This window comes from Empidonax traillii, unplaced genomic scaffold (genome assembly GCF_003031625.1).
Source record: "Empidonax traillii isolate 1590-97213 ecotype Southwest subspecies unplaced genomic scaffold, ASM303162v1 scaffold282:size975252, whole genome shotgun sequence".
Taxonomy (NCBI): domain Eukaryota; kingdom Metazoa; phylum Chordata; class Aves; order Passeriformes; family Tyrannidae; genus Empidonax; species Empidonax traillii.
The window spans coordinates 920,504-948,208 of record NW_020955475.1 but is presented as its reverse complement, the minus strand read 5'-3'; the positions used below and the strand labels follow the sequence as shown (position 1 = coordinate 948,208).

General features: G+C 39.9%; 1 protein-coding gene across 2 annotated transcripts in view; it reads left to right on the top strand.

The window, feature by feature from the left end:
* The first annotated feature begins 859 nt into the window (after positions 1 to 859).
* Positions 860 to 27,705, top strand: part of MID1 (midline 1) — a 148,694-nt gene continuing 121,848 nt past the window's right edge. The window contains exon 1 of one of the 2 annotated variants that reach the window (XM_027890262.1): positions 860 to 1,080. The gene's annotated coding sequence lies outside the window, so the exon portion shown is untranslated. Of the gene's footprint in view, positions 1,081 to 4,906; positions 4,956 to 27,705 lie in introns of those variants that run through there. The other variant, XM_027890263.1, reaches the window with a different exon arrangement.

Sequence of the window (27,705 nt, the reverse complement as noted above, 5' to 3'; positions counted from 1 at the left end):
AAACTCAAACAGCAATGGGACTTGAGATTTGAGATTTTTGGTTTTGCCTTTTGTTTGTTTATTTTAATGAAAGCCACTGAGGGGCAGCAGATAGTAGCTGATCTCGTTAAAAAGAAAAAAAAAAAAAAGTTGCGTTTTGGGTCCAGTGTTATCTTACATGAGGAACTAAGCTTCAGAAATGAGGAAATCACCCTTCCAAAAGAAGGGAAAGCAGATAACGCACTGAGGTTAGGGATGATTAAACATTTGCCACAGAAACAAATAAAGCTTTGCAATAAGATGTTTCCAAAGCTATGGATTCCCACATACACCTCTGTTCCTTCCGGCAGACAGGCACTTGGCCTTAGGGTAAATTGCAGACTGTATTTTACTTCTGCTCATGCCATTAAGTAATTTACTTTTTAATCTGACATTAGAAAATCGGTGCTTCGGGAGCGCCTGTGGCTCCAACACGGACGGGATATCGCCACTTTACCGGGCGGCTGTCGAGCGTTCCCGCATCAGTCTGATGCTGCAGTCATTTCAGCTGGACATTTACATATCCTTGCTGAAGTCCTGGGAGTCCCCTAAGCCTTCGAGCAGACCCAGAGCAGTTACATGAGAATGGGAATAATCTCTTACACCGCAAATTGACTTCCCTCTTTGTAGCCCTAGACACTGTTTCCAGCTGCTTTCAGTCTTTTAAATCCTTGAAAGCTTTCTTAATCCTCGTGTAGGCAGCAGCCTTTATGCGCTCTGCCTCCCTCCCCTTCCTCCTGATTGGCGAGGCTATTCCGTGGCCCAGCTCAGCCAACTACTCCATCCCTGGGCTACGGTTTGAAATCAGAGCCAGGCGGACAGTTGCCTCCCAGCTCCCGACTTTTCATAGGCTGGGGAAAGAAGGTTGGGAAACTTGACATTGTCGTAAGACTCCCCCCAGCAAAAGAATAAAAAGGAGGGGAAAATAATAGACAAGGAAGAGGAGGGAGGGAAACTTGATTACGGTGGGAAACTTGATGGATTTCTGCCCTGCCGACAGCAGCGCGGTGTGAGCAGCCCCTTGCCGGCTGGATGGATGATGGGAATCTCACCATGAGGCAGGTAAGGAGCCTCTTCCCGCCGACCCCGGGTACTACCGGTTCCAACCTCTGTGGAGCTTGGCTGCTTTTTTTTTGAACTGCTCTTTTTTTCTTAGAATTGTTTAAAGTAAGTTTCCGGGGTGGGAAAAAAAAATTAAAAATTACAGATTTATTTTTTTTTTTTTGCTTAATCCTCCCAGTAAGCAGGGATGCCATGCAGGTCATGGTGCGTTTGGGGTTTGTGGGGAGCATAGAAGCGGTTTGCGAGGTATGTAAATCAATTCCAGTTTGCCATGGTTTAAGTGCATTGTGTAGGCTGTCTCGCAGCGCCTGTTTGTGACATGAGAAAGGAAAGAACTTGCTGTGTTATAAGCCTAAATATGCCAATAATTCAGCCCAGGGATAATTTATTAAACAGCCCTGCATGAGCTCCTTGCCTGCCAGTGCTTTAATCTTCTGATTGTTTTAAAATGTAGTAGTTTCAAGCTGTTTTACAGCTTCACAAAAGTACTCCAGGATGGGTTTTCTAGGGATTCTTTTTCTAAGATTATTCAAATGAGATTTTTTTTAGACTTCTATTCACCTGAGGAGACAAAAGGAGCTTTTATTCTTGTTCTCACAGTTAAAAGGCACAGTGACAAAATGTTTTTGATTCTCGTTGTTCATAGTTTTACAGCAACAATGTATGCTTAGAAGAGCCTTGTGGGAGCAAGAAAAACTGGCTTTATCTTAAGACCGAATCAAGGATCTGTCCCAGTTTAAAAACCCTTGCCAATACACTTCCGAAACTTGCTCTTAATATGTTATTTTCTAGGGAGGCAATGAGTAAATATGAGGAAATGAGAGAAGTTTTCTAGGTTCTTTTCTGTGTGGGTGTTATTCATTCAGTTCTCAGTGGGACTTTTATAGTACTTGTCCAGGGAATGCATGTGTGAGGATTTTGCACCTGTAGTGCAAATGGAGCATTTGTTTTCCGCTCACTTTCTGAAACCATGGTGGGAAATTCCAGCTTCCTTATGCCAGTTTTCTATAAGTTATAGGAGGTGGGAAAGGGTGAAGAAAGAGAGAACATAGGTGATAGGAAGAGGAAAGGTATTTCTTGCTCCCAGTAGCAAAACAACCACCTTTTGTAGCCCTTTAAAGAGAGGGAGGAATTCTTGTCCTTGCAAAGCACAATGAAGGGCATTTTATATACTCAAGTTGGTCAGCTTGGATGCACGTAGTCATCAGAAATCATTATCACCACAAGAGGGTACTTTGGCACAGGGGGTTGCCAGTGAGGAATGTGAAAGAAGCAGAAATGTTACAGGATGGCAATAATAAAGTACAAAGTGCTCTGTGAAACGCACACTTTACTCTCCTGAAATATTTCTACCTAAAGGATAAGGCTTCTTGGGTAATGAAGATTCATAGATGGTGGGTTAAAAAAGCAAGGAATAGAGAGGGTGGAAATGCTAAGGCAGATACATACCCTCCCTTCCCCTCCAAAAGAGGAGGAGGGAGCGGGGGGGAGACATTCCATCCTGAAGAGAAGTGCAGGCTCGTTCTTGCCAGGCCCGTCCCGTCCCGTCCCGGTAGGTGCTTGCCTCCCCTCCCTCTCCCGCAGGAGCGCAGGGAGGGGACGCGCTGCCGAGGGGGCTCCCGCGCCTCTTCCGAGGGGAGCGAAATGGGTTGGGGAGCATTCGGCTGGGGCGCGGCCAGAGTTTGTTTAAACACCTGCCTGTGAGTGCGGTTTCTCTCTCCCGTGCCAAGGGAACAGTTTGAGAGTATTTCTCTGGGTTCGGCTGTTTTGCTGTGCACAAATATTTTCAGTTTGGGAAGGGGAAGTCTGTGGACGCTTCTAGGGCCCAAGGGGCAAAATCCAGGGAGCTGGATGTCAAGGGGGTGCTGAACTACTGTGTGCAGCAGCCCCTGGCAGCAGAACTCTTCTTTAGTGGGAACTGAAGGTTGTGATGGGCTATGAACTAACCATATAAAACGTTTAGGAAATCCATTACAGCAGACATTTGGAAACAGGCAAGACGTGCAGCTGGAGCCTTCACTCCTTCTAGCTGGAAATTGTTATGGGAAGGACAAATATGCAAAGGGTGACTTTTCCGTGGCTCTTTTGTGACCCTCCTGTTCAGAACAACAGAGAGCTCTTTTTTACCTACTCCTCTGCCTTACAAACTTCTCTCCTTACCTGTCCTGCTGCTTTCCCTGCCGTTTCCTCATGCTCCCTTCCTTATCCCTACACCAGTTGGTTATAAGGCAATGAAGGGATGGGTTAACCCCTTCCTTTTCTCAGGCTCTGTGAGTGCTCCCACTTTCAGAGGCTCTTGGTGGGGCTATAGCTTAATTTGGTGTAGCAGAGTTAACCGTCAAGCAGGCAGTGAATTGCAGCTGTTGGAATGAAACCATGTACTGTGCCGATGGCGATCTGACCCAAAGGCAACCCACAAGTTCTGAACAATAGCAGCATATAGCAAGACAGAACACACTAATTTCCCCAATAGGAGTAATTACTGTAGAAATGTAATATGCAGCCTGTTGAGCTGATAAGATTCAATCTACCTTACTACCTTACTACTGCCAGTCCAATAGTCTCTAACAGGTCACAGGAGTTGGTGTAAAAGTTGTGTTGAGATTTGTAAATGAGACAGTATAAAGAAGCAGTCATTTTTAGGTGATAATTGAACACATCAGCAAGAGGGATCTTCTTGCTATCTCCCAGAATGACCTTACAAATAAGCTCCAGTAACCAAAATAGGAAAATTTCTATCCTATAAGAGAAAGTATACCTGTCCACATGTACCTGTAAAAGTTAAAGCATCCACAGGAAATACATCTATTTGCATGTGCCAGCATGCTGTAAGACTAGTGTTAGGAAGCAGAAGTGCAATTTTTAAAGGTATGTAACATGGTTACAGAATGAAACAAAAAATAATAGACAAGAAAAAAAAGTCTTTTGCAGGTAGTACTTCTCTTGCTTTGCAGAGTACTCAGTTCTGTTTATTACTTATATATATATAAAATAAATATCCTGAGTAAGGAGCCTTGCAAGCAATGGAAACTCCTGGGACGATGCTCAGCCTTCATGTGGTAGAGTGGAGTTTTTGTGTAACTGGACACAGTTACATGGCTGGATTCCCTGAGTTTGCTGCAAAACTGGAGAGGGCACTGTGGGCTCTGTTTTAAGTTTCCTAATCCTACTTCACAGAAAATCAAATGTTTGATGAATTTGAATACTTCATTTTCACTCATTTAGCTTTCAACCACAACATATCCCTGAAGTGTGGAGTGTCATTGACAACAAATGAAACTCTTTATTTTGGTCTCTTCCTATTGAAGTACCATTGACTTTGATCGAGGCAGTCTTGAGCCCTTTGTCACATAAGGAGGTTCAACTAAACAACTGTTAACTGACAAGCCACCTAAAAATGTAAAACTGTGTTTCTAAGACACATAAAGCCATTACAATGACTTATCATGACTACAGTCATATGGCTTTTAGCGAGCATATAATTCACCAAATGAATAAAGGCTGCATGCAATTTCATCGCAAAGCTTAGGCAAAATTCAAAATCACCCCCTTTCCTTTCAGCTGTTTAGGTTCTTAGCATGTGTTTCTTATTTCCTATTTTCTTTTGCATACCTTTTAAAATTCTTAATGTGTTCCTCTGTAGAAAAGCTGTGTTCTTATCCTGAAGTGCTGTAATCCTCAGACTTGTGTTAGGAAATTCCATTTTAAAGTTGATCTTAGTATGTTTTGTTGTTTGTTTTGTCTGTAAGGGAAGAATGAGCATCTTGGAGAATACGGCTTTTTTGTGTGTGTGTACCATGCAGAATAAAGAAAACAAGTGTACAGAGTCCGCAGGCTGGGAGTGTATCAGTTAATTAGTGGCTGGACATTGCTCGGTAGGAAGCCTGGCGAGGATTTTTTGTGCGTGTGTGTATGTGTGTTGTCTGCTCCCTTTGATCACTTGTGTGGTAAATAGACATGCAGGGTAGCTATAGCAACATGTGCTGTAGGTTGGTGGGAACAGAGGGGATGGGATCCCTGGACAAAGGGTAGTTTGTTAGAGCGGTTGGTTCTGATTAGAAAAAGGTGGCACCAATCAGGGCATTTAAAAACATCAGTTTTACAAAACTCAAATGGATGTTATCAGTTTCAAAGTAACGCTTGTTTCTGTAGCTCTGCAAGAGTAGATCATAGGGAAGATTGGGAAGGAAGGGGGAGGGATAATAAAAAGCAGAAGCAAAACCCTTTTACACTTTTGAATGTAAAAATGTTCATGCTATTTCTTGTGTTGCTGCACTGCCTATGTAGCTTGCAAAAAAAACCCATTTGTAGCAACCAAATTGCCACAGATGATGCTTCAAAGAGTTGTGGTTTTAAAACATGGTTCCAGGAGGCAATGATGATAATGATGTTATGTAGCGCATCTGATCCATTGCCTTTCTCTAATTTCTAAAAGTTTTGTGTACAATTTGAAATCCCAAGGTACTGTACCTATTTCAGCAGCCTTCCTGTAGAGGTCAGACTTGAAGCTCTCAAAATTTTCTCGTGATAGAATTTCAACCTAAAGCTATAAAAATACAAATCCAGGCATAGCCAGTTTCCTCATTAACTTTATGTAGAATACTTTTAAAATAATATTGGTTTGTCAGTGTTGGATTATTAAGTAACACTGCATTCTGCATTAATGGCAGCCTGAAATACATTGAAATTCAGCTTCATCTCACATTGTGAACAGAACCCAACCTAAAGCTTTTATTAGCGCCTGAATTATTTAGATGTGTATCTCTGTTTCTCTGATCCCCACTAGGCCTCCTACCTTTGATGAGATCTGTCTCCAGCTCCCTCCCTCCTGCCTGCCCAGCCCTCTGCTGTGCTGGTTGCTGGCTTCCCACCACTGCCTGGTCCCAGGACTTTCCCATTGGGGAGGGCCAGGGAGGCAGGCAGTGCCACAGAGAGCTTCAACAGCTTCTGAGCTCTGCAAAAAGTTGTCAGACCTCAGAGTCTCTCCACAGAGTAGCACCAGAGGTAAGGGATCTGCTGGAGCCTGGGGTCAAGGAAAACGAAATGCTGGGAAGAAGGAGCTCGAGGTGGTAAATGCTCAGGGAGTATGCTGAAGCTCAATAAATACTTCAGCATTTGGAGAAACAGTTTGTTTTGGCTGTGGGTGAAGGGTGAGCTGAGAGAAAAGAGCAGACAAGTATTCACATACAGCCGTGTGAATACCCTTCTGAATGTGCGCTGGAGTTTGTTTAAACTGAATTTCAGACTTCTTAGGGTACATCATTGCTTAGCTTGTTCTTGGTTCAAAGTTTTATTACAGCTGTGCAGCTTAGAGCTTGTAATGCTTTAGCAAGCTGTAAGGAATTACTGTATATCCCAGAGATCCATGGCTTGCAGTGCAGAATCCACTCTGTCCGAAAGATGGGAAAGGTGCTAAAGGGTAGGAAGTTGATTTTGATCTCTTTTCTAAGCAGTAAAAATAGTGCTTAAATCTTTAAAATTCTCTGCTGTTGTGTCACGGTTGTTTATAATTATTTTTATCTTCCAAGGGCTATGTGGGAAGACAAAAAGCTGGCAAAGAGGCAATGTTTGTTTGGCCCTAAAGTATGATAAAACTTTTTTGATAGCATAAGTGTTGAGATAGCTGGGTGCAAGAACAATTTTAAGATAGCAAAACAAATAAAAGAAATTCCAAGCTTTTATTCCTGGCTTAGTAGGAGAGTAAATGAAGAGATCCATGGGGCTGATAGGATTTTTCATTGTAATGTGATAGACTGTAATGCAAATATTTATGGAGGAATATTTCATGGCCCCAGAAAGAAGCTCCACATTGACATATTTCTCGTGCCTTTGGTGGCAACAATAGCTTCCTCATGCCTCACCAAGGCCACCTTTGTGCTGCCAATGTACCTGTGGGCCTCCAGCCTCCCTTTAGCATCCCTTCACCCCTAGCAGGTGCCCATGACTAATGGCATTAACTTGGCTCTGTGGGTCTGCAAGGTATTTAATTACTGAACAGCTGCAGGAGGTGCTCAGAGAGACACCCCCCCCTAAACCCTCCCCCAAACAGTAGGACGGACTCATATGTGATACTGGCAAGCTGATGGACTTCAGGTGAAGAGAGAACATGCTTAAATGAGATGAGACCCCTGCCGTCATCCCTGGGGTCTCCCTTTCTGATTTTTGGTTGGTTGGTTGGTTGGGGTTTTTTTGTTTGGTTTGGTTTTTTGTGGTTTTTTGTTTGGGTTTTTTTTGGTGGTGGTGGTGTTTGGTGTTTTTGTGTGTTTTTGTTTTGGTTTTTGGTTTTGTTTTGGTTTTTTGTTTTTGTTTGTTTGGTTTTTTGTTTTGTTTTGTTTTTCCTTAGAACCTTTATTTTGAGTATTATCTGAGGCTGATACTTTATTCCAAAAATACTGTGAAATCAGTATTTTATGGTAAAATTGTTCTCAGAAAAATTCTGCTGTTTTTTTCAGCAGTTGTAACATATTAAAACATGTTCCCCCTTGTTTGTTGTTTTGGTTTGATTTGGGGTTTTGGTGGTTTTTTGTCTTTTTAATTTGGTTTGTTTTGTGTATTAGTCTGGGGATTTTTCTTCCTGAGAGTTAATTTGCGACATAAAAAAAAAAAAAGGAAAACAAAAGAAAATAAAAAAGAGAAACACTACTTGTTTTTATACCTATATATTTGTATTTAGAATTGCAGTTGCCAAATCCAGCCACTTCATCATAAGAACAGCCAGTATCCCAGTTTCAAGGAACTCTTCATCACCAAGCAATCTTTAAAAATGTTGGAGGGTGGTTTGCTTTTATAATTGGATTGTATTGGGTTTTCTCTCCTCAAGATTATGCTCTTATTGCAGAATCTATGTATCTTACAGGAAGATGTAAACTCTGTTCAGACAACTTCTCCTTTCTCCGACCACTGAGATCTGTATCTGTCTCCTGCTGGCTTTCTCCTACTTTGCAACCAGCTCCAGCTCCCTTGGTAGTGAGGCTTCATCCCAGTGTCTAGTCCCACCTCAGCTCTGGAGGCAGGGATATAAACAGACATCTCTCTTATTTCTCACGTTTCTCTTCCTGTGGGAGTCGCAAGAGGCTGTAGGCAGAAACCTACATATCTCTGTTAATAGTCTCACTGAAAAATACCTGTGCTGTAAATCCGATGTGCAGAGAAATGACCAGAGCAGGGAAAGGGAATGCTGCCCTGAGCAAGGAGAAGGACTATTCCTTTCGTGTGGATAAAGCTCTTGGGCAGAGACACACAATGACCAAGCATAGACCAGGTTTGTCCATGTGATACTCGGGAGATTGTGTATTCCTGGGTTATTCCAGGGTTATTCCTGACCTTGTGTTAAATGCCATTGAAATTAGTGTACACTTTTCTTGCTGAGAGATGTCAGCTATGTGGACCTTCATTTTGAGCAACTTCAGAAGCTTAGTTTTTTGGCCTGTATGCAAATTTATGCTATCCCACCAGCCTTGATAGCACCTATTGAAATAAAGGGCTAATGACTTCATTTCTAACTGGAAAACCTCAGAATTATAGTTTAGACAGAGATCTCAAACTGGGAGTTAAGCAGTTCAAAAGTGCACTGTATTGTTTTGGTCTAATTAACACAACATGGTGATAAGACATTAAAGCAGAGTGACAACACTATACATTGATAACAGGGGACATTAATGCCTGCAGACACAGTCTACATTGTAAAAATCTGAAAAAAAGGGCTTATTATGTTAGATAGGTCAATGTGATTTGACCTAGTTTTGCTTTGCTGCTTGGAAATTATGTCAGTATTTGTTATGTCATCTCCTTGGATGAGCAATTTAACATCCTTTTTGCATTGCAGTGTTGTCCTAATATTTTATATATATTTACTTGCTCTCTAAAAGGATCCTTCAGGCTAAATCTAGAGATCTGGGAAAAACTGATACAAAACAAAAACCTCCTGAAGTAGGCTTCCCTTTTATACATGTCCTCCGTTCAACAAAAAGGAGTAAATTTAATCACAACAAAATTATAGCTACAAATTCTGAAAACCATGTTGTCCCTTTTGCATGTAATGCTCTTTCAGGTTCATGAATACAGAATGCCTGTGGTAACTCATATAGCCATGTACACCTTACCCGTAGAGGTATTTAATTGCTAGAAAACAACATTCCTATGCTATTTTACCTAGACGTTTTTGTAAAATAGACTGGCTTAAAGGAATCATGCCATATATTTTCCTGAAAGGTAAGAGCTCATGTGAAGTCATCAGTATTTCTCTTGGAAAAACTGAGTTGGTGTTTTTTTTAGTTTTCAACGAAGTCAGAGGGGCTTTCCTTCATGTTTATGTTTATACTGTTTGTTTTTTTTAACTCTGACTTTTAAGGCAAGACTTTGCATTTGCCAGGATTCAAATTGTGGTACATCAGGGAACAACCAGAGGATTAAATGTTACTGGTCTTCACTCTAATGGAAAAATAATCTATTGCTGTTACAGTATTTTGGTAAGTGCTAGCAAAGGAAAGCTCTGTCTCTTCCTTAGCTTTACCTACCTCCTCACAGCAATGCCCCTTACTTGTGTATCCTACCAGTGTAGGGTATTGCAAGGTTGCAGCTTTTACTTCTTATCCTTTCTTGATCCAAAATGGGCAGCTCTGAAGCATGATTTTGCTTCTGCTGAAGTCAGTGATATTAGGGAGGTTATTGTAGTTATTCAAGTACGTCTGTGAGTAAATTTGCACCTTTGTGGCAAATGCTGAACAGATCAGGTGATAGTGTCAGAGCAAAACCAGGCTTTCTTTCCTGCTTAATTTTTTAAATAATTTTTGTTTTAATTCCTGTTTTCTTGAAGACTAAGAAATTTATTCTTGAGTTTTAGCCTGAGCTTGTTCGTTGCAGTGTTGAAATATTTTAATGAGCTAAGTAAGAGCTGTAGAATTTTCTCACCATTTCTTCACAAATCTGATCTTCAAAAGGTCCTACTTACCGAGATTTTTCAGCTCAAGTAAAATTTTAAATTATAATAGCTATCTGAAGTCTCTGAGTATACTACAGAGGCAAATACTCTTACATCCCTTGTTAACCAGCTTAATTGGAACAAAAGCCCAATATGAATGAGTGTTCAGAGGTGCCTCTTCTGTGCTATAACATTTGCTCTTGATCCCTAATTAAGCCTTGTTACTGAAGGTTAAAAAATCCTCCCACAGTATAACTCTCCTTGAATGTCTTGACTGCAAAAGAAACTGTCAGGGGAGAAGTCTGCTCTTGCCTCCCATATGCCTCCTCCCTTAAAGAGAACTAAAGTGTAAACTGCTTATGAAAGATTAGCAATGACTGGAAATAAATATCACATATCCCCAGAGCAGAAGCCTTATGCTAGAGGGAGAAGACGACTGTGGGCTGAAAACAGGATTTATATAGCTAGCAAGACTGCATGAATAGGGATTCATGGAAAGTTCTGATCGTACTCTGGAGATTATCTGGTCCAGTCTTCTCTTCAACACAGGTCGCTACAGCAACTTGGTCAAACAATCTTGAGCATTTCCAGCACGTGAAAGTCCACTGCTTCCCTGGGCAGCTTCTTCAGATCTCCAGTTGTTCTCATGATGAAGACTTTTTCTTTTTCTTGTATCCAGACAGAATTTCCATCAAAGCAGCTCATGCGCACTGCCTCTTGTTCTGTCACCGACTGTCCTTGTCAAGAGAGGAGCTCCATTTCCTCTATATCCAACCTTTTAGATATTTAAGTGTTATTAGATCCCCTTTGAGCCTTCTGTATTCCAGACTGAGCAAATGTGTTTCCTTCAACCTTTCTTTATATGCCAAATACTCCAACCCCTCATAATCCCAGGGGTCTTTGCTGAACCCTTCTCAACTTCTCCAACTGAGGGGACCACAACTGGTCAGGGTATTCCAGGTGTCATCTCGTAAATGCCAAGTAGACTGAAATAGTTATATTTATTGAGGTACTGACTGTACTCTTGCTGGTGCAGCTGGCCACCTTCCCTGTCAGGACACACCATTAGCTCCCATTCAGTTCACTGCCTGCCACCACTCCCATGTCCCTTTCAGCAGAGCTGCTGCTCCAGTCCATCAGTCCCCAGCTTGTGCTGCTGCTTGGGATTACTTCTTTCCAAGTGCAGGACATTACATTTATCTTTGTTAAAGCTCACATTATGGCTGCACTGTTAAAGTTACTCTATAGTCTCCAAGAGAGGGGCTTCGTGGCCAACATAACGAAACAAACCCCAAACCTTTCCCTGTTTAACTTCATCTTACTGCATGATTGCTCACAAAAGGCTTGAGTTGTTTCTTAAGCATCATCTGTCTTTCTGGACCAGAAATCCTGGGATATTAGTTCATGGATCTTGTCTAATTTGTCTATTTCCATGACTTTTTCTATTGTCTGTTTCTATGAATTTATACCTGTAAATATTGTAGAAGAGTTAGCTTTAGGAAGACAGATTGTGTCATTTTAGTCTAGAAAATCTGGAAACTGTTACCAGAGAAAACAGATTTGTGAAGAAATGCACTTTATTTCCCTATTTGTCTTGAGATGATGAAGTAAGTATGCACCTAAAGAGACTAATAACCAATGGTGCTGATTTTTTGCCTAAGATTCCCTTGAGTTTTCAGACTAATTCCAGTACATTTTCTTAGTCTAAGGATTTTTTTAGCTCTTTGTATAGAGCCTTCTTTCCTCCAACGTCACACTGCTCTAGGTTTTCTATTACTGCCTCTTTACTTTGCTGTCCCCATTTTTTTTTGCCTCCTGCTCCTTCCCGAGATATCTGGACAGCACTATACCTTGCAGAACTCTGGGGTAAACCTTGGGGAAGAGAGGGGTCTTGAAGAAAGAAGAGAAATGCTGTCTCAGTCCCTCTCCTTTTTCAAATGTGCATTTTACCTCGCCAGGGAGGTAGGCTTTGCCAACCTAGGACTCCTGACCCTGTCAATGTGCAGCTGGAAGTCTGAGCATGACAAAGAAGAAGAAAATGTGTGATAGCACATTTGTCTACTCTTGTTCCCTTGATTCCTCTCCTTCTAGCATTGAACTAGAATTGCAAATTTTTCTTGACGGTCCTGAGATTGAAAATATATTTTAGTCTTTCTGAACATCTTGTGGCAGATGTTTGTGCCATTAGTTGGTGTTATGCCGGGGGATGACTAAATATGTTTGCTTTTTTGAGATACTTGAGGTAAAAGAATGGGAAGAGAAAGAAAAACAAAGGAACAGCTCTGGCTGTTTATGTGCTGTTCCTATGTAACAACAGGGGAAGCAGCTCTATTTTTTTTGACAGTAGTACATTTTAAAATACTAGGGTGCATTCCTGAGACTAGACTAGGTTACTCATAAAATAAAATACAGAAAAGAGGGACAGAGAGAGGCCCAGAGGGTAAACGACTATGTGGGAGAGGAGAGCAGGAGGAGCCTGCAGAGAAAGAAAAGGTTAACTGGCTCTCTTCAAATTGCATTAGGAAAGCAGAGAAAGCAGTATTTGACCAGCAATTGAGAATCAACCTTGTCTGAAAACCTTGATGATGAAAATAGGATTTTGCAGTGGCACAAAGTCACAGCTTGCATTGGTAAGCACAAAGGCAAGAAAGAGGAATAGTTCATAAATTTCAAGACCTTGGAGACAAAAGGAAAGAAGGCAGAAGAAGAAAGGTAAAGAGGATAAAGAAGTCCTCTGATGGTTTACAGAGGGGGATAAACACTCACAGCAGCCATTGTGAATTCCAGTCTTTCCTCCATGAAACTCTCTGGCCTATCACTTCTTGAAAGAACCACTCCTGATGGTACTTGCTCTTTGCAGGCCCTTTTGCATTGCAGTGTAAAGATGTAACGGCATGATCAATGCAGTTTTGTTTTATAAATCCTCTGGAAAATTATTTTCCTAGCAGGCTTTTCTTTCAAATGAGTTTTAAAAAGACTGTAGTATTCTGGGGTTTTGTGTATTTTAATGTCAGTAAAAGAACCTAAAATACAAGGCTTAGTTTTCTGATCAAGCTGCAAGGCTTCTGGCTTTTTCAATCTTGAGGTCATTACACAGTGTGTGTAAATAAATGTTTTATAGCAGACACTGAAACCCTGTACATGAGGGATAGAGATACACATAATCCTTTACAAAGTAAATATATCAATAACTTTGGCATCTTCATTTCTGAAATTTGTTAGCCAAACTTATGGGAACTTATAAAAAATTCTGAGAAAAGGGCTTTATTCCAACCATAAGACCATTACTCCTGATGATTTTGTACGTCTTCCACTGTGTGAACAAAGACTCACCCTGCAAAAGTGATGATTTAACTTTTAACAAAAAAACACAAACCCATACTGTTTTATTTTGCAAAGGTCTTACTCCCCAAACCAAATCTTTTCCCGCATATTTCAGGACTGCAGTAATATGGAAAAAGCTAGTTTTTGTGATAAAGACATTTGATGATGTCATCTCAGTAAAAGGTATTATAAAATATATAGTTCAGTTAGAAGGTTAAATGATATGGATAGGTGTACAATGCTGTACTTCAGGCCAGGCATAAATCCTGCCATTATAGTTGAAAGGTGACTGACAATCCATTTTCCCTACTTTGGACTGTTTCATTTTGAAAGTTCTGTGCAAAGACATCTACTGGAGACTTAAAGGATATGTGTTAATGTGCTATGCTGTGCAGACCTACACTAAGTGGTATTAGGATGCCATATGCACTGCAGGAAATGAAGCAAGCTTGGGGATTTGCTCATATTTACAATAGACATTTGTTTACTTAGTGTGTTCTTTCTTGTGTAGGGTGAAAAGGTTACGTATGTCTTCAGGTGATAATGGACAAATTATTTAATTAATAGGGGTGGTTTTACTCCAAAACAGAAGGTCAAGACTCTTTGCCCAGTATGTGGGAAAGAACGATACTCAGAGTGATTAACACCCAGAGGAAATTTCTGAGTTTATTTTGGCTGGTCTATAGTTGATAATTCCCTGGGCTAAAGGAATGCCTGGCTCCACGTCAGTCACCCTTTCCAGAGCTTAACTTTGAATAGGGGTTATTGGTCACATATGTTGGCCTTGTAAACTCTCATTTCAGAAGCAGGATGCAAAATGGCACATCGGTAGACTGTAATATTTGGGGGTTTTGCTTCTATTTTGTTGTTGAAAGACTTCAGTTTTTAAAAAAGAAAATATAGGAAGGTTTCTGGTGTAAATCTGCTTGTATTAATTAGGAGACTATGCCACAGTACTTTGTTTTGCAGGTAGGTGACGTTTCAGAGATAGAGATAAGGAGAGTTGGAATAACTGAACAAATTCCAGTAGCTCAGAAGTACAAGGAACATCCACTTTCCAAATCCTAATTGTACAAGTTGTGAAATGAGTCACAGTATCTCATAAAATATTTAAGGGAGATGGTATAAAAGATCAAAAGCCATAAACGCCTCCAGAGTAACTTGGAATAAGGAAGAAAAATGGCTAGTGTTTTTGCACTAGCAAGAAATTATTTATTTGGGGGGAAATTGCAAATGAAAATAGGAAGTGGAGTATGCTCATACTAAGAAAGGCTGCTCCATAAAACAAATCTAAATCCCCAAATCTGACCCAGAGCATTCCTGTCCAGACTCTATATGCATTATCGGTTTAGCTTTGAGTATGTAAGATACACTGACCACATTTTTCAAAGACTCAGAGCATTTTGTTTCAGTGGGTGAAATAATTCACAGATGTTTACCGTGCCAAAATTTGGCTGTGGTTTAAAGCATCATTTCAAGGGTTTGGTACATGGCTGTATTTTTAATATTTTTCAGATTTATCTTTATCTTTTAAATGCAAATATGATGAGGTAGGAATCCTGGGCTTGGGTCAGTCTGTGGCTCTGTCACAATTTCATGTCTCCATATGTCCATGCTGCAGCTGAGGAGTTTATTATTCATCTTATTCGAGTGGCAACCCCCAACTCTCCCAGTATAACAACAGAGGCATAATATGAAATAGGCCCTCAGCTCTGCTTTCACATCAGCCACTCTCATCCCTTATTCACCTCAGGGAGAGGACACAGGCTAAATCAATTTATGCATCTAGTTCCCTAGTACCTAGTTATTTTACCTCCAAAGTGCCCAGAAGTTCAATGAAGTCTTCCTCCAGTTACGTAGAGTGGATCAGCTGCAAGAATCACAAGAGTTGCCCCAAAAAATCTTGGTAACAAATGCAGAAAGTTCAGTCTGAAAAATGATTTGAAAAAAAATAGAGTGAAAACTGTAAATACTTGAGTGAACACAAATTTATCTGCATTACTAACTGGATTTTAGATGTCTGGGTCTAAATCTGTGGCTTATTACTTATATCAAGGAAGGGAGGAGATGTACAAAGGAGGACCTGCACAGTCAGGCCTTTGCAAAAAAACCCCCTTGCATAACTAATCCTTATCATCTAGTGTAATCTGTCTTCAAACTATGCATGAATTGACATACAGAGCTGAAGCCTCCTAGTGTTATGTGGGATGTTCACTTTAACTTGAGGAAGAAAAGTGGTAGGAGAGCTTTAGATAGGTTGTGGTGAAAGATATTTTGTAACTAGGTTTGATCTAGGCAGAACAATACAGAATAATGGAAATACATTGAGCATTGCCATTGTCTGAGAGGTCAGGGTAAGTGAAGGAGTGCTGTGTTAGTGTTTTAGCAAGGTCTAATGCAGCATGATGAAACAGGGTGTAGAGGAAAGGCCTCTGCAGTAGTTTTGGGATTTTAAAGAAAATAAAAAAACTCATGCTAGCCTTAAAACCAATAGTACTCTTAGTTTGCTATGTTTTCCTGTCATCCTTATTTAAAAAGATTAACATGAAAGTGTTTGTTTTCTAAAACAGAAATAGTATTTGCAAAGTGAGACAGCAAGAGAGTATGTTGCCTATAATAGACATACCTTTTAAAACCAACACCGTAGATTTAAAAGAAGCCATTTATAGGCATTTGCATTTAATTAAACATTTGCAAGAAATTCAGTGACCCATCTGATATGCATGAGTAAAGGCACCCTATCCAGAGGGAGCTTGACAGGCTTGAGCAGTGGATCAAGGTGAACTTAATAAAACCAAGCCAATGCCCAATATCAATATAAACTGAGTGATGAATGGATTGAGAGCAGCCCTGAGGAAAAGGACCAAAGGATAGTGATGGATGAGAAGCTGAACTTGAACTGACAATGTTGTCCTTTCAGCCCAGAAGGCCAGCTGCATCCTGGGCTGCATCAAAAGCAGAGTGGCCAGCAGGTCGATGGAGGTAATTCTACCTCTCTACTCTGCTCTGGTGAGACCCCACCTGGAGTACTACATCCAGCTCTGAGATCCTTAGCATAAGGAAAATGTGGACCTGTTAAATCAGGTCTAGAGGAGGCTCACAAAAACATTCAGAGGCCTGGAGGACCTCTTCTATGAGGACAGGGTGATAGAGTTGGGGTTGTTCAGCCTGGAGAAGAGAAGGCTCAGAGAAGACTTTATTGTGGCCTTTCAGTACTTAAAGGGGACCTACAAGAAAGCTGAAGAGGGATTTTTTACAAGGATGTGTAGGGATAAGACAAGAGACAATGGTTTTAAACTGTAAGAGGGTAGATTTAGGATGTAAGGAAGAATTTTTTTATTCTAAGGGTAGTGAGATACTCAAACAGGTTGTCTAGAGAAGATGTGGATGCTCCACCATTAGAAGTGTTCAAGGTCAGGCCGGTTGGGGCTCTGAGCAACCTGATCTAGTGATGTCCCTGTCCGTAGCAGGGGTGTTGGACTAGATGATCTTTGCAGGTCTTTTCAACCCACCCTATTCTATGATTCTGACTTCTTTTTTTTTTTTTTTTTTTTTTTTTTTTTTTTTTTTTTTTTTTTTTTTTTTTTTTTTTTTTTTTTTTTTTTTTTTTTTTTTTTTTTTTTTTTTTTTTTTTTTTTTTTTTTTTTTGGTGGTGTTTTAGGCAATATTATGAGATACTCTCTTTTAATAAGCTATTCTAATCTTGATTAAACTGATGATGCATGACTGCATTCCATGAAGTGTACTTATTTAACTGGAAATATTCTGGATATGCTGGACTTTCGTGATGGCAGTCTTCTGACAATATAGTCACTGACAATGGGATATCTGTTTCTTAGCCTGTTTGCTTCAGGCTTCTTTTATAGTCCATGGATGTAGAATAAGATTCTCTTTTGCACTGAAGCCATCAGAAACTGACCAGATCAGTTGTTTCTTGAAATGTCTATCCAGTAGAAATGGATCCCAGGGTTAGTAGGATTTTATCATCTGTAGGTTTCTATATTTTGGACAAGTCTACTTCATCAGATGAACTAAAATGTAGTATCATTTTGAGTGGGCTTTGTTTTTCCTGACATCTGTTATAGTCATTCAAAGATGGCTGTATAAAACATGCAGAAAAATGTTGCTTTTTGTTGTTTTTCTGATCTGAAGTCAGGTGAGATGAATTTCAGCCTTTATAGAGGACGTGATCAACTAAGGTTAGCAGAGTGGTACTAGAGTCTCCTAGCAGCCAGGGATGATTTCTTCACCAAAATTCACACTACAGCATATTTTAAGTGCTACTTAATGATACTTAGTCACGGTAAGCTGAATGAGAACACAAACTGACAACTGAATCTCAAAAATGTTAACTTCAAAAATATTTCTTCCATCCAAAATGTAATTAGGGTTGAGACCTGTATTACACCCTGAAGGAATCTTAATGGGAATCTTACCTGTGCCAAGAAATGTTCCCAGCTTCATACCACACATTTTTATCTTCATAAACCAGGACTCCAGTCATGAGTTCTCCTGTATTTTCCCAATCATTTCCATAACATTTTCCTGTATATTCTATTTCTGAAATTCCATGTACCTCACTTTCTAAACTTGCCTACACCTGAATTCTTGGTCAGATTTTTCTGAAGGTGACAAACTTTTAGCATACTCAGTGCTTGTGTCCAAATTAACAAGTCATTCTGGACCAGTTAATACCAGATCAGTAGAATGAAACAATCAATGCAGAGAATTCAATACCCAGCCTATGTACATTTTGCTCCCATACTGCATTCCTTTTAGTCAAGGCTTGAGGACTGGATATTCATTAGCAGCTTTAAGTGCTCATCTAGAGCTCATCCATCTGTGCTATTTCATCTGAGAGGATGAAACTTCATGTGCTCCATCATTAGTCAGAGATATGAATCCAAGATTGATTAGTGGAGAGGACTGTAAGGTCGTTCAAAAATGTTCTCATGACCTGAACTAAAACACTACCAGGAAGACACACAGCAAGTACAGTGGCTTCTGTTTTGCAAGGGCACAGATACCCTTGAATTAGCATTTGTACTGCTCATTTCCCTAATACTGCTTTCCAAGCCAGACTCATCTCAGTGAGGGTGTTAACAATGCAGATACAGATAATGAACAAGCCACACTCGAGGCTCATAAGGCACAATGGTGAGACTGTCCCTAATTGAGGAGGTTAAGTTATACATGAGTGAACTTGGGCACTCTGAGCACGGTAAAAATGATGAAGGGCAGGCTTAGGAGGAGGAAGATGGTTTTAGGTCAGACTGAGAGAGAGGAGTACTAATGCTAAACAGTGTTATAGTGCTAATCCTTTTAACTTCCTCTCTGGGCTTTGTTGCCAGATCCCTGTTGGGTCTGATTATTCAGACTTCTCTCTGTCTTCCCAGGCATCCATTTCGAGCAGAGCTGCCTCTTTCAGTAGTTAACAGGAAGCCAAACTGCAAAAGGCAGCTAGTGTTTCTTCAAGGTGGGAGACAGCTCTTTACTGTTAAAACATTGTAATTCAACCAAAGTTGCAGAATATCTGCTAACCAAGCCACATGCATGTTATCCTGCTCAGAAGTATGGGAGTATTGTATCTGTGTTGCATTATTTCTTATCTCTGCTAACCATGGAAGGATCTCTTCTTTAGAAAAGCTCAGAAGTACATAAAGGCACTGTTGTTTCTTGGAGTTAGTGAAGCTATGAAATGCATGAACTTTACCCCTTGGCTCTACAAAAGGTTTGCCAGATCTATGAATTTTAAATCCATGGGAAATTTTTGTTGCCCTCGGCTGTTGGGTTTCAATGGCTAAAACTCTTTTTGAAGTTATGCTTGAATGCCATTTTCTTTATAGCCTCCAAAATGACACCTTATGTTTTTCCTTCATTCATAACACTGAGAAGAAGATGAACAAGTGTTCCTTGTTCAACCAAATGTCATATATCATCTGGTCTGCTTGGCTGTTTGAGCGTAGTGATTAAATGCCCCTAATTCCAAGAAATACTAAAATGTGTTTAGCAGTCTGATGTTTTAAAGTCTGGGAATAAAAAGGCAGATGTTATGATCCATGAAGGAATAGCACTTAGAAGCTGGGACTAGGGCACAAGGAAACTGGAACTGTTACCTGTCTAATGAGCCATGCATGGCAAAGACTCCAGGGAGTGGCTGGAAGCAAACAACTATCTACAGTGATGTAATAATTTTATGTTCCATTAAAGTCTTGTTTTTTATAATTTAAACAAATTTATGCTGCAAGAAAACATGGACCCTGTTGTGCAGCTCTGGTAAGGAAGAAAATCAAAGAATTCAAAGAATTGGGCTGTCATTTGGAAGAATTGCATCCATCAAATTCTGATTTTTAACTGAGTATTTTGGAGAAGAAAGGGAGAGAATTTTGATTCAGGAAGGAGATGGTAGCATATTGAGCACTGGAAATGTCAAGGCACACAGGCATTTGTGAATGCATTTTTTTGACTATGACTGCAGCTTCATTTTTGCTTACTCAAGTGATGGGCAGAAAGAACTCCCTATATTTTCAAGGGTCACTCGAAATGTGTTAAGTGGATTTGTTTTTTAAAGAGCACTGAAAATGTATTCCTCAAAAGAATTGGACACAAACTGGATATATAAAAACATGTACTGTCTTATACCCTTTTGAAAATATAAGACATAACAATAAGAAAGGGAAAAAATTAAATTTGCCATCAGTTTTCCCATCTGTTTTATAAATCAATATCATAACCAAAACCATTCCAAGATATGTTTAGGCTTCTGTGTCAGAAAAGCAAAGATCTCAATTTGAGAGCTCAGATAGGTCTTTATGTCCATATTTTCTTCTATAAGGAAGACTGTGGTTTGTGTCAGACAACTTGTCCACCACTCCCCAGCTGGAAATCCAACCTTGCTTTAACTGTCAGACATGCTGCTAACTTAAAATATATCAGGTAAAACCCACCAATAATTCTTAGGTCAGATTTCTGTCTGTAGTGGTGTGTCCAGCTGACAGACACAGAAGTATCTTTGAAGAGGGTGGTGAGAGAATAGTGTGGTCAAACACCAGACTGACAAAATGTAAGGGAATTCTCCCCTTTGTCTTCTTCCAGGTTTCTTTTGGTATCTTTCCTTGGCCAAGAGAACAGCAGCTTGGACAACAGAGTGCTGCACAACATAGGCTGTGCAGTAGCCCCAGGCTGTAGATTGGAGAGACTTAATGTGAATTTGACTTATGGACATGTAGTTTTCAACCCAGTAAAGGTGTAGACATGATGACTTGCACCCTCAGTGAGGCTAACATTCACTCGTGTCACTCAGTAGGTGGCTTTTGCAAGCTCAGCTTTAACACAGAAGAATTGAGCCCTTGTGGCAGAGCAGAAATTTGAATGAATTTAAGTCCAGGGAGCATGTGGAAAGATTTCTCAATTTATTATATGTAAAATGTAATAAAAAAAAAAGCTCTTAAGTCATTTTTTCAAATACTGTTCCTGACTTCTGTGCCTGTGAGGGTAGTAACGATGAGGCCGTTTCTTGCCTGTCATTCTCTTGGTGTCATGGACTGTGATAGGAGGAAGTTGGATCCATTCTCCCTAATAGCACTGTGCAAACCAATTCACAAAGCAGTTATCCCAGAAAAGTCAGCCTGTTCCAGATGCTCTGTATCGTCACAGAATTCCTTTCCACTCCCCAGGCATCTGAGAAAGGCAGATGGGAAACTGAAGGGAGACTCGATAACAGTGACCATAAAAAGACACCCTTTCCCCCTATATCTCAACTACATGTTTTTAAAATGTCCTTTTTCCAATATAAGGAAACATCTTCTTCTGAAATATTTAAGTTGAAATCAGGCCTGTGGCCCTCATTCTCTAAAATATGAAGTAGTAGAATAAAAATATACATATATATGTGAGAATGCTTTAAAAATTTTTGTGTTCAAAATGTTTTGTCATAAGATCAAGCACTACTTGATGTACTAGGGATCTTTACCAAACAAGCAATCCATCCCAAGGACTTCATCTGGTATACTTCATCTGGTACAACAGGGTTATATTTATCTTCAAACTAGACAGAAGAAATCTTTTAGAGCCCTTACTCAAAGTAAAGAAAGATAATTATCAGAGGATCTCAAGTGGATGGTGAAGTATTATTCTTTGAATTGTTTATATTCCCCTCTCTCTCCTATATATTATTTTAAACTCTGCTTTGCTCTGCATCTGAAATATGATGATAGGATATCCATGTTCCCAATGCAATATGAAGGGATGTGACATGGAACTTTTCTGACTGTTTTAGGGGAGGGGTGTCACATGAATGTGGCTGAAAAATTTACATCACTCGCTAACTGAGGGCTCAGGTTTCAAATGTCTGATTTTACTGTTCAGACCATTAGCGGTGACATAGGCATGAATAGTTCTGTTCATAATATTTTCAGATGCTTTTCTCTGTTACTTGGGTATAAGACATGAATAATATAGTTTACTATATTGACTTCAGGAAGTGAAAATCATTCTAGGCATTGTGGTCAGTCACTTGATTTTGAATATTTTCACTGTATAGTTGAGTCATTTCAAGGATCTCTCACAGAGAAAGTGTTTTGGTTTTTTGTTGCTTTTTTCTTGTATGCACATAATAGATTGAGTTTTCCACTCAAGCGAAAGAGGTAACATCTAAAGAAAGGCTGATAATACCTTGCATTTATTTACGTGGTTCATAACTATAGACCACTTTTACCACAGTTTGATAGCGTGCAAAGGTTTCAGCCCACCTTCCACCTAGAGACAATTACAAAGCTCAGTTTGACTTATAATAAAGCACTCAGGAAGACAAGGACTGTGTCTCACAGAATCATGTTTTCATGCTTTCTTTTCAAGGAAATGCTAATTCTTATGACTTCATGACCCAAGTACAAATATAATACAAAGCTGTTTATCTCAATAATAGATGTTTTATTTGAGTAGTAGCACTTTAACGTTTCAAAATAATTTACAATAATGTAAGGGGTGAAGGGAGCATAGTTTCTCTGCTAAAGACACTTTATGCTCTGGGTGTGTGATAAAAGCCCAGCATGAATGCATAATAAAATGAAGTATTAACTTTCTTTGCTTCCTAAAGAGTTCAAAAAGTTTTGCTTCTGTGGGATTTAGTGTAAGTGATGCTGAATGTTTAGTCTACAGTCTCCTATTCACCTTTGAAAAGCCTAGGTTGTAATCTGATTTAAGTGACAATTGAAAGAGCTCAATGGTCACAGTTAGTTCCTTGTTTACAAAATCACTCAGACCCTTAACACAGTACTGAGCATGGCAATAACGGGCTCATTTTTAAGCATACCGTCACAACTGGAGTAAAAGAGGCATAGAGTGTAAACTTGGCTTTTAAGAAAATCCAGCAAAATCCTTCGTTTTAAATGACAGAAACGTTTACTGTAATTTTTCAAAGTCGAACCCTCCCCACTGGATGGGATGCCTTTATTCTCAGAGATGATAGATTATTCTGCATTACAAATGGCAAAGTGTTTGGTATTGCTGGAAAAGAAATCCTTAGTAGGAAGAACTAAACTATGGTAAAAGTGATTTGCGCTGGCTTATTAAAAATATAAGTGTAGCAGAATCCGGCCAGATATTACATTATTAGGTGTGGCCACCAAGTCAGAAACTGTGATAGATCAAGATGATGCTAACTTTGATCAACATCTTCAATCATCTATTTTCATCTGATTCATCCCAAAATTGTAGTGGAGATGACAGAGTAGTACAAAAATTTGCAATAATAAATTGATTAATTACAACAAGTTGATCTAGGAATAAGTGAAAATGTTGCCTTAACTCATAAAGGCAACCAAAAAAAGTTCTTTTTTTAAAGGAAGCTTCTCATCCTGCATTATTACATTCTGAAAAGAAAGTTCAGTTGTAATTTTTTTTTTTAAAGTCCATGCCAGTAAATTTCATTTCTGTAACCAAGTATGGATTGAAAATTATGTAATGCACCCATCAGTAAATGTTTTGGCAAGATACAGACTAGACATAGCAGAAGCTATGTCTAGCACTTCAGGGGGCTAATGTGCCTTAAAGCTGCTTCTGGAATGGACCATGGCTTAATCCTTGTGCTATCAGTCATGATAGTGATTAAAAATCACCCATTCAGACAATTGCTTCTAGATATTGATGTGCCAGGTTGTGGGAGTGGAGTTAAGGGGGTGGAGAAGAGGATGGTTTGTGAATATATGGCTGATGTTTGAGCAGCTGAATTTCAAAAAGAAGGAGGGGAAGAGAGGGGAAAACTTGGGTTGCCCCAGGAGAGAAGAAAGCGAACAAAGCTTCCTTCAGTAAACTCAGCCAGTCTCATGATATCCGAGTTCCTCACAGGAGAGTTACCCCACTATCACTACTCTAAAGAGAAAACAAGGTTGTTTAATCAAAAGTCAGGAATGGGGGGGGGGAAAGTGAGCTTATAAATGAGGCAGGGTTTATCCTGAAGTAATAACCTCAGCAGTGATAGCAGGACTCCTGATGAACCGTTGGGTGCATTTTTTAATCTGTCTTTTAGATGCTGAGTGTTGTTTCTAAAGCAGGTTCTTTATGTCAGAAGAGATTACCACTGGTGACAGAACAACATAGTCTTGAATGTGAATACGGAGGAAAAAAAAAATTCCCCACCTCCCCTGCTGGTAATTCTGATATATTTTCCAAATTCTGATATATATTGTTATATTGTTTGCTTGTTTAATTTATAGATTTATTTCTAACCAATTACTCCTAGATGACTTCAAAAGATCAATGTGGAGAAAATATATTTTTTCTCTTTTTAATTAAAAAAAAAATTCACTAAGGATAGCATTAAATCTTATTTCAACATTAAACATTTAAGTAACTGACGGCCGTGCTGCTGCCTTTTGAGTTCATTCATGGTTACTAAAATATTTAATCTCACAGGTTTTCTTACACATCTCATCCATGCTAATGTGAGGAAAATATTTTGCTTTCTCATCTTTTTCAGAGAGTATCTCATTGAGTGTCTGGTACAGGCAGCTCCTTGAACAGAGAGGATAATGTCAGTGTGACCTTCAAGTCAGTGAGGCAGCCAGTGGAGCAGATCATTCCTAGTGCCATCACGTGGCACAGGACAACTGGGGTATCTGGCCCAGCCAGCATGGATTTAGGAAAGGCAGGTCCTGCTTGATTAATCTAACCTTCTTCTATGACAAGGTGACCTGTCTAGGGAATGAGGGAAAGGCTGTGGATGTTATCTGCCTGGACTTTAATAAAGCCTTTGACACTGTTTCCTGCAGCATTCTCCCAGAGAATCTGGCTGCCCATGGCAGGGGCTCTTCTCTGGGTGAAAAAAGTTTCTGGGTGGCTGGGTCAGAGAGTGGTGGTGAATGGGGTTACATCCAGCTGGAGGTTAATCACCAGTGGTATTTCCCAGGGCTCAGTATTGGGGACAGTTGTGATATATTTGTCAGTGTTCTGGACAAGAGGATTGGGAGCACCCTCAGTCAGTTTGCAGATGACACAAATACCAAGTTGGACTGAAGTGTTGAACTGCTGGAAGGTAGGAAGGTTCTGCAGAGGGATTGGGAGAGTCTGGATCAAAGGGCTGAGGCCAGTTGCATGAGGTTCAAAAAGACAAAATACTGAGTCCTGCACTTTGGCCACAACAACCCCACGTATTGCTACAGGATTGAGGAAGAGTGGCTGGAAAGTTCCCTGGCAGAAAAGGACCTGGCAGTGCTGGTCAACAGCCACTGAACATGAGCCAGTGGTGGGCCCAGGTGGGCAAGAAAGCCAATGGCATCCTGGCAATGAAGCTGATGAATGTTTTAGTGCTCAAATCTTAGAAGGACCAGTTGAGAGAGCTGGGGGTGTTTAGCCTGGATGAAAGGAGGCTGAGAGGAAGAGCTTATTATTCTCTACAACTACCTGAAAGAGGGTTGTAGCAAGATGGGAATTGGTCTTTTTTCCCCAAGTAACAAGCAATAGGACAAGAGAAAATGGCTTCAGGTTACACCAGGGGAGGTTTAGATTGGATATTAGATAAAAATTTCTTCATGGAAAGGATTGTCAAGCACTGGAACAGGCTGCCCATGGAAGTGGTTGATTCCATGGAGGTATTTGAAAGACATGTAGCACTTAGGGACATGGTTTATTGGTGGACTTGGCAGTGCTGGGTTAATGGTCAATGATTTTAGAGGTCTTTTCCAACCTGCACAGTTCTGTGATTCTATAATACATTGCTGATGGTTTGAGTCCAATAAATTTGCTTCAAATAGAGTCCTTAAGAACCATGCATTTTTAGTATAACAAACCAACATGTCAAAAATTACTTTCTTCTGTCTCTCAGATTAATTTCTTTGAAGGAAAGGAGAAAAGTTCTAGTCTTGTGAAGCAGAAGGCCTAAACTGGCAAAAAAGATCATTTGAATATGGTATACAATTATATTTAGGAATACAGATGAGAAAAATGAATCCTATCAGCTTTGTTCCCAACAGATCTGCTTTTTTTATTGGGATTTTTTTAATTATTATTATTATTTTGTTTTTCATTTGGTGTTACTGCCTGAGAAATGGGCTGCACAACAGCTGCAAGGTATCCTACAAATTTAGGACTGTAAAACTTTATTACACAGGATCTTTCTCAGACTAATACTTCTGAATGTGGTCTTCACTCTGATTTAGGAATCGTGTTTCATTGCTGAATTATAGACTTTTCAAGATGAGCTGGAAGCTCTGACAAACTGTGGTGTTACCACCTCATTTTCCATATCTTGCTTATGTCTTCTGAACAGGAGCTCTGTCATGCTTCTTGTGAGGGATTTATACTAGTCCTTATTTTCTAGAGTTGCACACAGTTTAGGAAAGAAAAGCACATCAGAAAATACCATAAAAGCAGTATTTTAACAAATAGGGTATCTGTATGTGGCCCTTTCACATATGCACTGTTACTGATTGAGTTGGAAGGCAAGAAAAAAAAACGGTAGCAGCTTCTATGAGCGGTTTTTCAAGGCTGGGTTCTTATGAGCTGGAAGTGAGAGCCGCTTTAATGGGTATTTTAGATGCCATTCAACATTGGGTAAAGTTAGCCACTGAAAACAGACTTAATGGTTTTTCCCCTGACTTGTGTGGGTATTTTTTTGTCATTAAGATAGTCTCCCCTCATCGCTGAATCTGGAAATCTTTCAAGTGCATTTACAATGTTAGTGGAAAGCAGAAATGTGCACTGAAATAAGCTCTTCATATTTCTGCTTGGGTTGAGGAGTTCGAGTCTTTGTGAAAGTCTTGAAGAAATGTTTTGTCATCCTTTCCTGACAGCAATCCAGGAACCTGAGCAGGCTTTAAAGGAAGTCATATAAACAGAATATCTGTTCACTGCAGTTACACATTCCTCTCTCTTCCAGAGGGGATGACTGGTTTAGCTGTGTGAAGGTCAGCAACTCAGAACATCCTGGTTGTACTGGTTTTCTCTGAGTTAGTAGGGGAAGGGATGGTTACCTACAAAGAGGCATTCATGCTATCTATTTTGGACATCTATCTCCAGAGGAAGATTTATCCCATCCTGGTGTGCCTGTTTCACTTTGTTTTCTAGACCGAAACTTAATCAGCTGGCTAAAATTTTGTCTAGCTTTTTAATGACTAAAAATAAATTTTTTTCTCAGTCATTTCTAGAGGAACTTATCTGTCAGATCTTGGACATAGGAAATCTGCCTGCCTCATTTAGCCAGCCCCTTACCTATTTGCCCTTTCTCAGACTGGTTTATTGACAACATAGTCAGCCCCATGCTATCTGGCTCACCCCTTCTGTGGCATTAGAGATGACTGAAGTTATCTTTTCCTAACTGGAAATGGGAAAAGAAGCTGCAAGAAATCTAATAATCATGGAGTGAATGGATCAAAGCATAGATTTATATTCCAGGTGTGACTCCATGGCAGATGCTGACACTATTTTGGGTGTGGATCTCTGTGCTGATGAGGAGCTTGGAAGGAGTAGAAAACAACTGCAAAGCACAGTGCAGAAGCAGAGCTGTTAACACATCAGTCTCACAGGACATAACTGATGTACTGTAACTTCCAGTAACAGCAAAGTGTTCTTTCTGGTATACTGTAGCTACTTCTTTTCTCCAGCATCTCAGGTTAATACAATACTTTTTCATCATTTCTTGTGGTCGGAAGTGAGATGATGAGTGTTCATGTTCTTCTAGGGGGGTTTTCTCATCTAGGACAAATGCAAGCAGAAGATAATATTAGATTGATCCAGCAGAAAACAAAGGTAGTGAGAAAATGTGACATTTATATCCTTATATCCACCTATAAGAGTCTGTAGTTTTAAGACTAATACAGTAAGTCTCCTGTCAGGGTGAGTTTTCTGCCAGCCAGACTGATTTCACAGAAAAGAAGTCTCTGAAG